The sequence below is a fragment of the Cebus imitator genome, unplaced genomic scaffold (genome assembly GCF_001604975.1).
Source record: "Cebus imitator isolate Cc_AM_T3 unplaced genomic scaffold, Cebus_imitator-1.0 Scaffold234, whole genome shotgun sequence".
Lineage (NCBI taxonomy): Eukaryota > Metazoa > Chordata > Mammalia > Primates > Cebidae > Cebus > Cebus imitator.
The window spans coordinates 2,020,966-2,034,257 of record NW_016107549.1 but is presented as its reverse complement, the minus strand read 5'-3'; the positions used below and the strand labels follow the sequence as shown (position 1 = coordinate 2,034,257).

Sequence of the window (13,292 nt, the reverse complement as noted above, 5' to 3'; positions counted from 1 at the left end):
AAAAAAAAAAAAAAAAAAAATTGCAGAGTAACCAAACCATGAGTAACACAAAATAGAGACCACATATGAAAAACATCTATCTCCTTGGTACTGAGGAAATGGCCAAACAAAATGTCAGGAAGATCCCATTTCACACTAATTAGAAGGATAAAAGTTACTCCTTTGTATTCAAACTCCTGTTGTTTGAATACAGTGAATAAATAATTATGGACAAATAAAACAAAGGTCAATTCATATACTCCATTGTTACTTCCTATCAATTTGAATTTGACTGTAAGTCCAATAATTTTTTTCTCCAGTGTGTAAAGAACTTATTGTGCATTTGCAATTTGCTAGAGATACAAATATGATAGGAATGGTATTTTCTGCAAGAATAAAAAGTCAGTCAGGCACAGTGGCTTATGTGTGTAATCCTAGCACTTTGGGAGACTGAGGCAGGAGGATTGCTTGAGGCCAACTTTGAGACCAGCCTGGGCAACATAGCAAGACTCCATCACTTAAAAAAAAAGTGAAGAAGAAATATGAAAATGAAAAACTCCAGGCCAGGCATGGTGGCTCACACCTATAATCCAAGCACTTTGGGAGATGGAGGCAGGCAAGTCACCTGAGATCAAGAGTTTGAGGCCACCATAGCCAATATGGTGAAACTCTGTCTCAACAAAAAATACACAAATTAGCCAGACATGGTGGCACACACCTGTGGTCTCAGCTACTCGGAAGGCTGAGGCACGAGAATCACTTGAATTCAGGAGTTGGAAGTTGCACTAAGCAATGAGCCAAGACCGCACCACTGCACTCCAGCCTGGGTGACAGAGCAAGACTCTCAAAAAAAGAAAAGAAAAGAAAAGAAAAACTCCAAGCAACATAAACATTGGCATGGACTAGTAAATCAGTAATCAGGCTAGGCATGGTGGCTCAGGAGGCGGGCGGATCATTTGAGGTCAGGAGTTCAAGACCAGCCTGGCCAACATGGTGAAACCCAGTCTCTACTAAAAATACAAAAACTAGATGGGCGTGGTCATGGATGCCTATAATCCCAGCTACTCAGGAGGCTGAGGCAGGAGAATCGCTTGAACCTGGGAGTCAGAGGTTGCAGTGAGCCAACATCACACCACTGCACTCCAGCCTGAGTGACAGAGCGAGACTATGGCACAAAAATAAAATAAAAAAAAGACCAGCCTGGCCAACAGGGTGAAACTCCGTCTCTATTAAAAACACAAAAATTAGTATTGTATGGCAGCAGGCACCGATATTCCTGGCTACTTGGGAGGCTGAGGCAGGTGAATCGCTTGAATCTGGGAGGTGGAGGTTGCAGTAAGCCGAGATCGCACCAGCCTGGGAGACAGAGTGAGACTCCATCTCAAAGAAAAAAAAAAAAAAAAAAATCAGATGGCTTCTAGCCTCAGACACTAGCATATGTAAAATGTACTGCGAGAGTAAAACTACTAATAAACTTTTCAATGTAATTTCATTATTACTCCATTACTGAAAGTTCAAAGGAGGCATAACTAAAAGATACTACATAATGAGAAAAAATAGATGGCAAAAGTATGTGGAATAACCAAAAGATTCAGGACAGTGAGATGAGTCAGTGAGAACATCACGCACTCGGGACTCTGAAAGCCTGCCTATGCCCATTTATTAATATGGATGATGATTCCAAGCATGTTTATAGTTATTGCTATTAAATCTTACCACAAAATATTTTTTACTATCTTTTCTGAATATATTTTATAAAACTTTAAAGAGGCCTGTAATGCCAGCACTTTGTGAGGATGAGGCAGGAAGACTGCTTAAGGTCAGGAGTTCAAGACCAGCCTAGGCAAAATGGTGAAACTCCATCTCTACAAAAAATACAAAAAATTAGCCAGGTGTGGTGGCACACTTCTGTAATCCCAGCTATCTGGGAGGCTGAGGTGGGAGGATCACCTGAGCCCAGGAAGTTGAGGCTGTGGTGAGCCATGATTGTACCACTGCACTCCAGCCTGTGGGACCAGGGTGAGACCCTGTCTCAAAATAATAATAATAACATTCATCAATTCTCATCATGATTAGATGTAATACATTGGTTTTTAATCGTAAAAAATACACTACACCAAGGCAAGATGTTAAAAATAGGAGAAACTCTGAGCTGGGAGTAAGGAGTATATGAGAATGCTCAGTACCATCTGCTCAAGTTTTCAGCATATATACATCCCTTCCAAAATTCATGTTGAAATTCTAACTCCCAATGGGACAGTATTAGGAAATAGCATCTCTGGAAATTAATTAGGATTAGCTAAGATAATGTGAGTAGAGCCTTTGCAAATGGGATTAGTGCCTCTATAAAAAGAAACTGGAGCATTTGCTTCCTGTCTCTGCTCTACCATATCGGAATACAATGAGAAGATGGTTATCTACAAACCAGGAAGTGGGCCCTTATCAGACACCAGATCTTCCGGCACCCTGGACTTCCTAGCAACCAGAATTGTCAGAAATAAATGTTTGTTGTTTGAGCCACACAATCTACAGTAATTTGCTATAGCAGCCCAAAGTGACTAAGACAGTATAGAACTTTAACATACGTTAACAAATATCAAAGCTTGGAAATCTAGAGTAATCAGGACATCATGGTAGTAGCAGAGAAATGGACTGATAGGCTAATGAAATATAACAAATTCTGAAACGAGAGAATCTATTTAAAGGTCCATGAGCCTATGACAGAACAGGTATTGCCAAGCAAGGATAGAAATTACGGCCAGTTTAACACACAAGGCAGTGACAAATGGTTTTCTCCAGGAGAATGATTCTCATCATCTTCATATAAAATAATTACTAAGAGTTTTTCTATACTACTCTATATAATAACATAATTTTTTTTTCTCAACTCACTGCAACCTCTGCCTCCAGGTTCAAGCGATTCCCCTGCCTCAGCCTCCTGAGTAGCTGGGACTACAGGCGCATGCCACCACACCCAGCTAGTTTTTTGTATTTTAGTAGAGACAGGATTTCACCATGTTAGCGAGGATGGTCTCAACCTCCTGACCTTGTGATCTATCCATCTTGGCCTCCCAAAGTGCTGGGATTACAGGTGTGAGCCACCACACCCAGCACATAACATAATTTTATGTTACCTTAGCATCCATTTTGTATATGGCTTTAACTTTCTCATACCAGAAGCAAGGGCTCAGTCACCCTTGACATAGTTTCCACCTCTGCACCTCCTCCCATTTCCTCAATGTGGTCAATCAGATATCTGTCTTATACAGCTGCCTCCTGGTGAACATCCTCTTTATGGAACAGCCAGACACAACTTGACTCACCCCACTGTCTCCCACACCCTACACGGCCTGCAGACAGAATGCAGGGACCAGCTCTCAACTACAGTGTAACCCTGTGGAACTTGTGCCTACTCATTCTAAACCCACCCACTACAACTCCCCAAGGAATACTTGCTTGGGTAACACCTTGGGCCTCAATAATGCTTGGGCCACATGTTCCTTTTTCTCTGTTGCTTACTACCCACTGGTTGAACATTTGTGTCCAGAGCAGCTCCCTTCTTCCCGCTGACCTGTGAGGCATGCTGTCCTCCTCTCATGGATCTCTAAGTAGACTGCTTCTGTAATTGATTGTGTTTTGTTTAGTTGCCTCTTCTGTCTCACCTGACCAACACACCCCAAGTGAACTTCTTTCCCAGTCAGGGTTTTCCAAGACAGTGACTGTATTGTAAAGATAAACTAGATACGGGCCAGGCACAGTGGCTCATGCCTGTAATCCCAACACTTTGGGAGGCCAAAGCAGGCAGATCACTTGAGGTCAGGAGTTCAAGACCGTGGTGGCCAATATGGTGAAACCACATCTCTACTAAAAACACAAAAATTAGCTGAGCGTGGCGGCACACACCTATAGTCCCGGCTATTCAGGAGGCTGAGGCAGGAGAAATGCTTGGACCCAGGAGGCAGAGGTTGCAGTGAGCTGAGATCACTTCACTGCACTCCAACCTGGCAACAGAGCGAGACTCAAAAAANAAAAAAAAAAAAAAAAAAAAGATAAACTAGACACTAGACAGACAAGAACTACAAGGGCTTCTGCTAGTAGAAACAAGCTTCCTGTAAGAAGGACAGCTAGACACGGGTCTGACATGTAGACAGACACTAGGCCTTTTGTCAGGGTAAAGATGCATCCCTTGAAAATTCCCTGCAGCCCTGCCAGGGCAGGGTTAGAGTTTATAGCCAGCAGCCTCCAGAGAGACCACAGGCCAAATTAGGAAAAAACTACAACACCTGTGAAAGACAAAATGCAAAAACTTTCAGAAGTTACAGGCAAATATTTTTTCCAACTTCACGATAGGGAGAATTTTCTTATATAAGAAGATAAGGCTGGGTGCACTGGCTCACACCTGTAATCCCAGCACTTTGGGAGGCTGAGGCGGGCAGATCACTTGAGGTCAGGAGTTTGAGACCAGTCTGCTAACACAGAGAAACCCCATCTCTATTAAAAGTACAAAAATTAGCTGGATGTGGTGGTGCATCCTTATAAACCAGCTACTAGGGGCCTGAGGCAGGAGAATCACTTGAACCCAGGAGGGAGAAGTTGCAGTGAGCTAAGATCGCATTACTGCACTCTAACCTATGCAACAGATGGAGACTCAGTCACTAAAAAAAAAAAGGAAAATAAAGTAGGTCCCAAGGGAAAAGAGAGACAAATTCAACTCTATCATAATTAATAATACAAATACATAAAACAAATATATATAAGATTAAAATTATAATTTAAATGTGGAATGGAGTGATAACATGCACCACAATCTGGGAGAAAATATTTACAATCCCTACAAATGAAGAAGAATTAGTGTGCAGAGAGTGTTAAAAAATAATAATAATAATAAAAGGTAGCTTTGCAGACACTGCTGCTGCCACCACTGGGAGCCCCTTACCACCAGCCATGGTCAACCCCACCACGTCCTTCTACATTGCCACTGATGGCGAGCCTTTGGGCCATGTCTCCTTCAAGCTGTTTGCAGACAAGTTTCCAAAGATAGCAGAAAAGTTTTGTGCTCTGAGCACCAGAGAGAAAGGATTTGGTTATAAGTGTTCCTCCTTTTACAGAACTTTTCCAGGGTTTACGTGTCAAGGTAGTGACTTCATACTCCATAATGGCACTGGTGGCGAGTCCATCTATGGGGAGAAATTTGATGACGAGAACTTCATCCTGAAGCATGCAGGTCCTGGCATCTTGTCCATGGCAAATGCTAGACCCAACAGAAATGGTTCCCAGGTTTTCATCTGCACTGCCAAGGCTGAGTGGTTGGATGGCAAGCACAAGGTCTTTGGCAAGGTGAAAGAAGGCATGAATACTGTAGAAGCTATGGAACACTTTGGGTCCAGGAATGGAGAGACTAGCAAGAAGATCACCATTGCATTGCTGACTGTGGAAAACTCGAATAAGTTTGACTTACTCTTTATCTTAACCACAAACCATTCTTTCTGTAGCTTAGGAGAGCACCCTCCATACCATTTGCTCACAGTATCCTGCAATCTTTTTGCTGTTGCTACAGTTCCCTTTGGGTTCCATGCTTTCCTTATTCCCTTCCATGCCTAGCTGAATTGTAGAGTTAAGTTTATGATTATGAAATAAAAATTAAATAACAAAAAAGGTAAAGAATACAATAAACATAGAAATGAATTAAACATAAAAAATGCCTGAAAACTATTTCAGAGAAGATAAAAGACCACATCAGAAAAATGTTTGACACCAAGGGTAATCAGTAAAAAGCAATATGTAATTACACAGAGATTGTGTTTAACACTAGAGGAGCACAAACAAATAAGTTTGATAATTCCAAGCTTTGGCAAATTGCAAGGAATAAACACACATGCACCAGTGGTCAGATGGTTAATCAATATACTCACTCCATCAGTATTTCCTAGTAAATATGAATTTGTCCGTAATATTCAAGTCAGTAATTTTTTCTCAATGTGTAAAAAATTTGTAATTTAGCACTTGGAGACAGAACAAGAATGACATTGTCACCAGGATCAATAAGCTTGAAACATTAGTCCACAAGCAATAGAGTGAAGCCTCAGACAGCAATGTATGTGCAACAGACTGAGGCAAAGAAACCAAAAAAGTCTTTCAGTGTAACATTAATTGTAATAGTAATACCAATATTAACTTGCTGAAAACTCAAAATAGCCAAAACTCTGCTTTGCAGTAAATAGATGGCAAATTTATAAAGAATAACAAAAAACAAAAAAACATACCATCATGGTCACCTCTGGGTGCAGAAGGGAGATGAGATGAGGGTGATATACCAGCACTGCCAAAGGCCTATTTACCTGAGTGGGTGAGTCCATGTGTGTTTATATTATTATTTAAATTAAGTGTAAGTATTTTATTTCCAGAATTCTCTTTGCTTCTTAGACTCAATCCAACCAGATTCTCAACTAAGACAATAACACTCTTACACTTAAATCATGGAATAAAATTCTTGAATGCTTCAGCAAACTAAAATTATATGACATCAAGATTCTATAAAGAAAATGAGTGCGAAGCCGCTCTGCCTGAGTGGCTCAGAACTCCGAGAAATACACCTGATTGGGAAATGCCTTGCCCCAATGAAGACTTTTTCAGCCCCAGGGCAACAACAATCACACCCACAGAAAGAGCATCAGATCCCACTCCCAACTGCATCTGCCTATGGATCCCCTAGAAAATCTGCAGCACAGCCCTGCCAGGAAGAACGAAATGGGCCTTCAGCGACCTCCCTTTACAGGCTCAAGATTGGCCTTAGCTTGGAGTCACTGGCCTAAGGCCTCTGCTCCCCACTAAAGGGTAGTCATTTATTATTTTTCTTTATTCGACAAGTTTTTATTGGGTTATCTACCCTGTACCAGGTACCAGTCTAAGTACTGGGGAACAAAGACTAATAAGCTCCCTGCAATCAAGGAACTTATGATCATATGATAACATGAAACAAGCAAAAATTTTTAAACATCAACCATGTTAGTCTATCTATTACAAGGGGATCTTGATCTGGAAGATAGTAATTGTGGGAAACGGTAATAGCTGACACCCAGTGCTCTAATTCAATCTTCGCAGCAACCCTATGAGGTAGGTATAATTATCTTGTATAAGTGAGGAAACTGAGGCATGGAGCGGCAAGGTCACAGAGTCAGTCAGTGGTGCGGCTTGGATTCAAACCAGAGCAGCCTGATTTCAGAGCCTGTGCTTAGCCATTTCTCTCTACCTAGAGGGTGAGAAGCAGGGAATGGAAAAAGGGAAGCCACCCTCCTCCATGCAGAGTCAGAGTAGAGGAAGCTCACCTCTTACTAGGTAGCTTTGCCCCCACAAGGGTTAATTCCTTCTCCTGCATCTGCTTTGTATGATAATAAGAAGTCTGTTGCTTTATAAACAGGTGCACCTCACAAGAGTAGGAGAAAGGACCAGAGCTCTGCAGAGGCAAGCTCTGATTCTCACAGTGAGGACCAGCCCATGGCAAGACTGGAAGGCATGCAGGTCTTCCCTAGTGTTCTCCTAAGCTGTAAGTGGTAATGGAGTGGTGGTTTCAGTCAAAAAATTCTGGTATCAAATCCTGGATTTGCCACTTATTAGCTCTGGGACTGTGAGCTACCGATTCTTTCTAAAACATAGTTTTCCCATCTGTACTGTGAGCACACTGAATTATGTCCACGCATTCTTCACTCTATGTCCTAGATTCCTTTTCCCTCCTCTGTGACTTTTTTGTCCTTCCTGATAGAAGGACATTTTGTCCATTCCTGATAGAAATGTATCAGGTGCTACGTTCTTAAGTCTTGTATTAGAAACCAGTTCAGACAATAAAACAGAGATCAAGAAAGTGGTAAATAGCTGTGTCTTCATCGGTTAGGAATCAATCTGGCTACCTCGATCTTTTCCCTTGTAAACCTTTTGACATAAGCCTCTTTGATTATCCTGGGATTTTAAAATTAATATTATTATTTTAAATCCTGGGATTTCCTAGTTGCTTCCTTTCTGGCAAGTCTGATCTGGCTGGTCTGTTAACAACGCAGAGGTAGGAGTGGGCTGGAGGGCTGGAATGGTGCTAAGGGCCTGATGCCCTCTAGCGGCCAGGTGCAGGGGTGACTGCAGCATCCCTATGAGGAAGGTTGCAGAGGGATTCTGGTGCCAAGTCAGGAGCTAGACCGATGGTTCTCAGTGTGGTCCTTGGACCAGCGACAGCAGCACCTGGATGCTTTGCTAGAAATGAAATTCTCAGGCACACCTGAAACTCTAAGTCAGAAGCTCTAGAATGGTGGTGGGTGGTGGGTGGAGGGGAAGCCTGAGTTTTGTCAAGCCCTCCAGGGGATTATAATGGACCCTGAAGCTTGAGAACCACAGCCCTCTAAAGTCATTCCCTGAGACTCCCTGTTCTCTTGCCTGTAAACCAAGAAGGGATATGCACAGAACGGCTGTGGAGCTGACCAGGAAAGATGTGCTGAAGGCTGTGTCAGGTATTTGTTTATTTTATTTTTGGAGACAGGGTCTCGCTCTTTTAACCAGGCTAGAGTGCAATGGCGCTATCCTAGCTCACTGAGCTCAATCTCCCAGGCTCAAGTGATCCTCCCAACTCAGCCTCCAGAGTAGCTGGGATCACAGGTGCTTGCCCCCACATCCAGCTAATTTTTATATTTTTAGTAGAGATGGGGTCTTGCTATGTTGCTCACTCTGGTCTCAAACTCTTGGGGGCTCATGCAATCCTCTGGCACTGGCCTCTCAAAGTGTGGGATTACAGGTGTGAGCCAATGCATATGTCTGGCCCACTTACTTTTAAAGGAGAAAATACCCAGTGTTCAAAAAAAACAGCAAAATCACTCAAACTCACTGTTATGTCTATAGGAGGAAAAGAAATTGAAAAGCATTTGTATTTTACAGCTCAACAATAAAAGCTAAGTATCCCTTTCCAACAATAAAGATGACATTTAATTATTGTCATTAAATTATTACTTCCATGACAAATCATTTAGTCAACAACCATATTTGAACACCTTCTTGGTGTTGCCAAATCCTATCCCATAGATTTTAGCATTAATCTCCAAATTCCAGAAAACAGGAAACAGAACAAAGTTATCCACTGTAACAAATTCTCCACCCTGAAAAGGAGAGGAATTGATGTTTTGGTGAATCTTTGTAATTCACAAATTTACCACACTTCTTTATGGAAATGTATTCATTTTAATGTAGGCATAATAGGAGGTTTTTCCTTAATTCTATTCCCTTGTAGCATTCCCAAGGGTAAGTCCTGGAATTCCATTTGAAATTACCCAAAAGAAAAGAACAGACTTGAGAAACATACGCTTTCTTCTGGGGAAGGAAAAAATGTCGTTAAGTAAGAATTATTAACAAGTGAAACATGAGACGATCTTTTCTCTGAAATTCTCTTTCTTGCCTCTTTGTAAATATTTTATCTTTTTTTTCTTTCTCTCTTGCTCTGTCACCCAGGTTGGAGTGCAGTGGCGCGATCTCAGCTCACTGCAACCTCCGCCTCCTGGGTTCGAGAGATTCTCCTGCCTCAGCCTCCTGAGTAGCTGGGACTACAGGTGCGTACCACCACACCTGGCTAATTTTTTGTATTTTCAGTAGAGACAGGGTTTCACTGTGTTAGCCAGCCAGGATGGTCTGGATCTTCTGATTTTGTGATCTGCCCACTTTGGCATCCTAAAGTGTTGGGATTACAGGCTTAAGCCACCACACCCCGACATTTTATCTTATCTTTTAAGCTTTACTGATAACATACATTTTACATTTAATGAAAAGTGGGATAAATGAATAAATCTTTTCAAACCGACAAACCCATGGAGAGGCAGTGCTGACCTAGAACATAGGCATGTCTGACTCAAGGGTTAGGTCAAGTCATCCTGTCACATGGGACACCCCCTCATCCTCAGTGAAGTGACCACCATCCCAAGAAAAGACAATGCATTGTACATCCCCGTGTACTCAAAGTGCATTTTGCTTTTCCGTTTTCTTGCATTGACATGCTTGGAAGGGTTTTCTCTTGTCTTTCAGTATAGTTTTTCTCCCTTCAGTAGTCTGAGAGAATCCAGAAGGCAAGAATCAATACCCTCAATACCAGCATCTGATTGGCTGACCCCCCCACCCGCCCATCCACAAAGGAACAGAAACTGGGGCTGGGGAAGAAAAGCTGAGCGCCCCAAGGGGTGGCTATTTATTTGAGGGGGATACCAGGAGACTCCTTCCAGCCCAGGGCATCTAGCTGCTTCCCTGAGAGGCCCAGCCCCATCTCTGAGAAGAAACCCAGAAGTTCACAATTCACTAGATCCTCCAACAGACGTGGCAACTGTGGGCATCTTGGGGTCAACCCTAGGCAGTTCTGAAATCCAGGACCAGGGAAAGAAGGAGGGTGGGCTGACGACACATCACCCCGTAAAATTTCCAAAAAGGAACCTCAACCCACAGACATTCTAATAAGGTGTCTGTGCCTAGGGAAGTTGAAAGGAGAGACACAAAGGTTTTTTATGGTAAAGCGTCAGGTGGTTACCCTCTTCTTTCCTCTCAGAGGAAAAGTCCACGAAGAGAAAACAAATCTCTGAAAAAGAGTCATACATTGCTTTGCAGGGAAAAACTAATAAACAATTCTAACACTGTATTTGTTGAAAATGTAGAATGACGGACAAAAAGCTGATAAAGTTGTAAATTGGAGAGGGAAAGCTGGCCTTTGGAAATGCAGCGAGGAATTTACTCCTAGTCCCTGTAGCAGACAGTGTCGTGTCTTTGGGACCGTGCTTCTCATACATTTAGAAGACTTGGAGGAAAACCAGTACCCCAGGGAAAGATGAGGGAATGATGATCCCACGGACCACAGCTTCTCCCACACGAACCCTACACCGAGGCGGGATTCCACCCATGACCCTCCTGTGACCCCCGCACAACCTAGAAGGACGAGGGGCTGTGGGTGCGAGGCTGTGGGTGCGGGGCTGGGGCCACAGTCGCCACGCAGGGACGCAACAGGACGCCCCGGGTCCCGGCAGCCAGGCCCAGACCCACCCTGCGGGCGAGGGGACCAAGGAACGAGCTGCGCCAAAGGGGACTCAAGTCCCAGACCCCAGAGTCGCCGCAGGAAGGCCCAGTTACCTCCACAGCTGGATCCGGCCCGTTCCAACCAGACCCTTCTCCAAGTCTAGGAACTCCAGGTCCCGCACATGCACCCTTTCCGCACTTCCAGGTGTCCTGGCTTCCTTATGACGGCTCCTTTGGTCAGAGCAGGTCACAGCGCGACAGAGGATGCAGCGGTGCCACCGGTGGCGTCCTCGGCAGAAAGGACTCGGCCTACCGACTTGTTGACCGTTGCCCAGGTTTCCTGGCGACGCACCTGATTGGAATGTTCAGAGCAAGCCCCAGTGTCACTGATTGGACAGACTGGGGCTCCGCCCCCTGCATCATAGAAGAAAACATCTAACAGGTGGTTGGAGGGAGTCTGATTGATAGGCTGTAGCCACAGCCAATAGCAGGCCCAGCTTCCTCCTGGCAACCAAACCAGGCTCTGTTGGAGGCACCAACAAAATTGTCCACTGGCTTTCCAGAGATAGTCCTGGCCTCTTCCTGTATTCAGTGGGCCCTTTCTGCCTCTTCCAGGTCACAGATATGCACAGGGAATTCCAGACTCAGTGTCCAATGGAGAGATCTCCTTCCCTCAAAGCAAGAGGGAAGCTGAGTCCAAACCAGGCCACACTGGAACAGGAGGGAGGGCCTGATGTCCTCCAGGGATCAGGAATTTGGGATGGGGCACTTGGTGCCATGGCCAAGCCTTCCTCTCACCTCCCTCTCAGTCTACTCATTTTCAGCCCAGAAAATAAAAACATGCCAACGTGGGAATAAAATTAATAAAGGTATGGAAAAATTATTAAATGTATAGTTATATGGCAGCATTATTCCATAAGGGAATGCAAAGGAAAGCAAACATTTGAACCAGCTCAGGCAAGTGCCTTTTACACCCACAGTTCACAAGGACAACCTACATTCAGGTTTCACATATTCTTAATCTTCGGAGACTCTGACTACTGACATGGATGCCCAGAGTTGTTCAGGCCTTCCCGATGAGGTAGGAAAACCTAAGGATTTAACTCCGGGAGCTCAACATGCCCTCATGTACCCTCCACACAGTGTGGAAAAGCTGCCTCCTTCAAGACCTTCATTTGTACCTGCAGGAAACTCTCACCTGGAATCACATTGAGGTTCTAACCTATACAAACTATCAAATACATAAACTCTTTCTCCAGGAGACAACCAAATGAGTCTTTATCTGATCCTGAGCGTCCCAGATTTACTTCACATATACAAATTACAGTTGGACTGCAGTGACCCTATGTGTGCCACAACACACTACCCAGAAAATGGTCCCAAGCCAACTTGAGATATGGCCTGAGAAAGGATAGAACCCCCTAACCATAGCTTCACAGGAGTCTTTTGCTTTCCCGGACTCTGCTTCTCAGAATGTGCACTCCTGCAGCTGTTCCAAGCAAGGGAGGCCACCTACAGAGAGAGCAGTTGCCCAGGAAGCCACATGGGGAGCTCCATTTCCCTCCCTTTGCAGGCTCCAGCCTGGCCTCAGCTTGAAGTCACTGGCTGCAGGAACTGGTGACCACTGTAGGTTTTCACCAGCACTGATCAGCTAAATGAGACAAAGACTCTCAATCATACTGTTTGAAAAAGAAACCAGCAGAGCCCCAGGTTTTCTCCTGTGTTTATATATAAAGCTGAGGGGAAAAATCCTGAAATATTGTATATGCATTAAAACACTGGAGTGGGCATAATGGTTCATGCCTGGAATCCCAGAACTTTGGGAGGCTTACTTGACTGAGCCCAGCAGCTCAACACCAGCCTGGGCAGCACAGGGAGACTCCCCCTCCATCTCTAGAAAAGAACCTAAACTTAGCAGTGCATGATGATGTACACCTATGGCTACTCGGGAGGCTTAGGCAAGAGGATTACTTGAGCCTAAGAGGTCAACATTGCAGTGACTCCAACATGGGCAACAGAACAAGACTCTGTCTCTAAAAAAAAGTTAAATGAGGGCAGGGCGCGGTGGCTCATGCCTATAATCCCAGCACTTTGGGAGGCCTAGGCGGGTGGATCATGAGGTCAAGAGATTGAGACCATCCTGTTCAACAAGGTGAAACCCCGTCTTTACTAGAAATACAAAAATTAGCTGGGCATGGTGGCGCATGCCTGTAGTCCCAGCTACTCAGGAGGCTGAGATAGGAGAATTGCTTGAACTCAGGAGGCGGAGGTTGCGGCAAGCCGAGATTGTGCCA

The 13,292-nt window shown here is 44.1% G+C and overlaps 1 protein-coding gene across 1 annotated transcript in view; it reads right to left on the bottom strand.

Moving 5' to 3' along the window:
• The window catches only part of ZNF709 (zinc finger protein 709), a 52,118-nt gene extending 40,747 nt beyond the window's left edge, over window positions 1–11,371 (bottom strand). Inside the window, exon 1 of the mRNA XM_037727590.1 lies at window positions 11,113–11,371. The gene's annotated coding sequence lies outside the window, so the exon portion shown is untranslated. The remainder of the gene's footprint in view (window positions 1–11,112) is intronic.
• Window positions 11,372–13,292: the final 1,921 nt, after the last annotated feature.